The 3,659-nt window shown below is 31.3% G+C and overlaps 1 pseudogene; it reads right to left on the reverse strand.

Annotated features, from left to right (window-relative positions):
* Positions 1 to 1,370: 1,370 nt before the first annotated feature.
* On the reverse strand, positions 1,371 to 1,486 carry LOC120604098 (uncharacterized; annotated as a pseudogene).
* Positions 1,487 to 3,659: the final 2,173 nt, after the last annotated feature.

The following is a 3,659-nucleotide window of genomic DNA, read 5'->3' on the forward strand; positions in this document are numbered from 1 at the left end:
TATTTGAAATCCATGCCCAAGTGCTATCTCCTACTCATTTTCAATTAATTAACCATGTGTTGCAATAGAGATTGTGACAATGGCCAAGTAGTTTCTTGAAGTCTCTCCTCCATGATTTTCTAGGGCAGTATGTTAGTGGACAGTGCGCAAGACAAACCTACTTTCAACTCCTGGCTACGCCACTTAGTAGCAGGTGTCTGTGGTCACAGCACTAGGCTTAGGGTGACCAATTCATCTCTATTTTCTTGAGACTTTACTGGATTTTAGCACTGAAAGTCCCACATCCCAGGATGTCCCTCAGTCCAGGGAAAACCAGGATAGTTGGTCACCCTGTACAGCCTCCATTTTTTAACCAGTGGTAAGGAAAACCAAACTGACCTTGAAAAGTCTCTTTATGTGTTTGAGATAGTACGTGTAAACTGCCTTGCATTTGGGTCCATAAAAACTACATATTACTTCTAACATTATTTTTGACCATTTATATTACCTAGAAAATCATCCACTTTGAAATGGTATTGTTTTCAGAAGTACTGGCCTAGATAAAAACACAGTGTTTTTAATTCCTTAAATATTTGTGTCTTTGTCATTTTCAAAACTCTAGAACTCAAAGTTTAGTATATGAATTCATGTTCTTTATTAATTTAATATTACACTTTAATACTTAAGTGTAAGAATTATCCTCAGAGAATAGCTATGGCTGATATCAAAAAGTTTTGATAAGTTCTATTATTAAGAATATCTGCTTATGAAAGGTGCTGTGATAGGTAATCAATTTTTAACTTTTCTTTGAGCTATGAAAAAATATATTTGTTTTCACAGCACAGAAATATATCAACTCATGAGAGAATATATGTATATCAGCGTATAAGCAATGCTCTAATTGTACTTGCTAGTATTTGTTGCAAATTTTACTAGTGTTAGAGTTTTGCAAAATTCTTAAACTACAAAACACATAAAATAATCTTTTTTCAATAAAAATAACTTGGTTATTTGTGGAAACATTTGATTTTTTAATTTTAATTTGTATCTGCCTGGAATATTGAAATCAAACATTTTATTCTTTATTACTTAAAATCTCATATTACATTATCATGTTATTATTAATGTATGATACATGATAATATAATAAAATATTTTAATGATTTTAAATTTCATTTTTATTTTTAAAATTTATGCATGCTAAATGTAAAAAAAAACATAAATTAAAAAACAAAGACCAGAAATTTTAAAACTGTGATCTGAACCTATTGGTAGTTACTACTTGAATAAATTCTATATAATTTAATAATTTGATTCCCTCCTTTTTCTTTAATGTGTCAAGAATAAGTTAGTATGTTAAACACATTTCTTTTTTTTATTATTATTATTTATGCCTACAGCACCTGATCTTCCTAGGTGGTCTCCCATCCAAGTACTAACCAGGCCCAACCCTGCTTAACTTCTGAGATCAGACATCGGGCTTATTCAGGGTGGCATGGCCATAGACCATGGACTGTGGCTCCACTGGGGCATGAACCCAGGATCTTCTGCATGTAAAGCAGACGTGCTAACCATTACACTATGGAACCTTGTCCTTAAATACATTTCTTGAACTTATTTTAATATTAAGACATTAAATAAATTTCTTATCACAATTTTAATGACTTCAGAACATTTCACATTATAGATGTTTACATTTTAGCTAACAGATATCATAAGTATTGTTTTTAATTTTTAATATTTTATTTTACTTTGATATTTTAAATAATGCTACAATGAATATTTTAGATATTCATATCTGTGTACATGATTGTTTTATTGGAAGAAATATCTAAAATTAAAAATTGCTAGTTTAACAAATATAAAACATATTGATAAATTACTGAAATAGCTTTATTTTAGCTATGTTTCTTTTACACAACAGATAATTGCAGTTTTATATTGACCCAAGTTGAAAAGCTTTTTAGAAAAGGAGTAATTTGCTTTGTATGTGAATATTGTTCTAACTAGAATTTTTCACTTTTGTTGTTATTGTTTTCTGGTTTTGTTTGTTTTAGTTTCAGTTTTTGTCTATTTTCCATTTTGTTTCCTTTGTGATTCTCTATCATTTGCTAATTAAATACTAAGCCTCATTATCCCCTAGTAATTCACAAGATATATTATTTCAAGCATTTATATACTTACTGGATCTTTGGTTTTCTTATTTCTAAATGTAATAAACAAATAACTAATTATCAATTCTTCCTGTAAGAGAAATTAATCTACATTTATTGTCCCACTTTTTCACCCAACTAACTTCCAGGATATTTCTAGAAATTATGGAATTTTGGACCAGGTAATTATGCTACATTTTTGTTTACATTATTTACTTATCTCTTTATCTTTCATTGTGTTTGTTTGTAACAAGTTATTTATCTGATCTTTCTGATTGTCAGGATACTGTTTAAAGAAATGCTATATGAATGGTTTATTTTTTGAAAGTTATATACTGACATTTGTCTTTCAGCCATTGCAGAAAATGAAAGACAGCTCAAAAGAATATCTGATATGGTTCCTCAGTCACAGTCCTTTCTCCTCACAACTGTAGACATTTCTCTGGTGTTTCTCACAGAGGACTTTGACTTCCACAATGTGCTTTATGGGACACTTTTTTGTTGTACTCTGGAAGAAATCATACAGAAATGGTTTTTACTCTCCAAATAGTAGGTTTTTAAGTTTTATTTATTTTGACCAGATCTTTTTTTTTTTTTTTTTTTTTTTTTTTTTTTAGTTAATGGACTTATTAATTATTTCTGGTACTATTAATTCACAGACCCACCTGTTTCATATCTGTTTTCAGAAATATTATAGATCATTATATCTCCTTCCCATATAACCATTCTTTTATTGCAGTAGATTATAAACAGATCTAGCTTTTCAACTAGACTCAGAGGTGAGTAAGAACCTGTGACCATATCCCATCTGTTAAGGCTGGTATCATGAAATATAATCTGAACCCTTAAAGTGAGACTCAGGAGCTTTATTAGCAACATAATAAACAGATCATGGGAACCAAACAGATCATGGGTGAAGTTCAGCAGAGCCTCCGTCCTTAAGAAAATTCTCCAGCTTAATTATCCCTCCTTGCTTCCAACAAGGATAGCGCCAAACTGCATCACTTCTCCAGTCCACAATGTGAGCAAGAGGGCTGCCACCCCAGTTCTGAGAGTGGTCATGAGCCACTTGCACTGGAATCATTTTGGGGTGATTATTAAAAACTCAAGTTTCATAAGCCCAATCATCAAACCAGATGAATCAGAATCATTGGGGGAAAATGGTCTAGGAATCTGCATTTTAATAAGTAACCCAAACAAATCTTGGACATATGGAAGTTTGAGAATCTCTTATTTAGATTTCTTTTTTTTTTCTAGAAGGGTATATGAAGATAACATGGAAGAATTAAAGATAAATCCCCCTGTAGTAGTATAAGCAGTGTATTCAGTGGCTGTATTGTGCTCTGATTACTTATCTGAATTAAAATTAGATATTTGGGAGATGGCTGAATGGAAACTATGAGCACTCTGTTTCTTTAGTGGCTTTTAAAGATATTCTGTGTCTTCTTAATGAACCTCTATGAATGACCTCAGTCCTGAGCAGAATTAGGCTGCTTTAAACCCACTACTTTCCTTACTTATCCTGAA

The sequence above is a fragment of the Pteropus medius genome, unplaced genomic scaffold (genome assembly GCF_902729225.1).
Source record: "Pteropus medius unplaced genomic scaffold, Ma_sr-lr_union100, whole genome shotgun sequence".
In the NCBI taxonomy this organism is placed as follows: Eukaryota; Metazoa; Chordata; class Mammalia; order Chiroptera; family Pteropodidae; genus Pteropus; species Pteropus medius.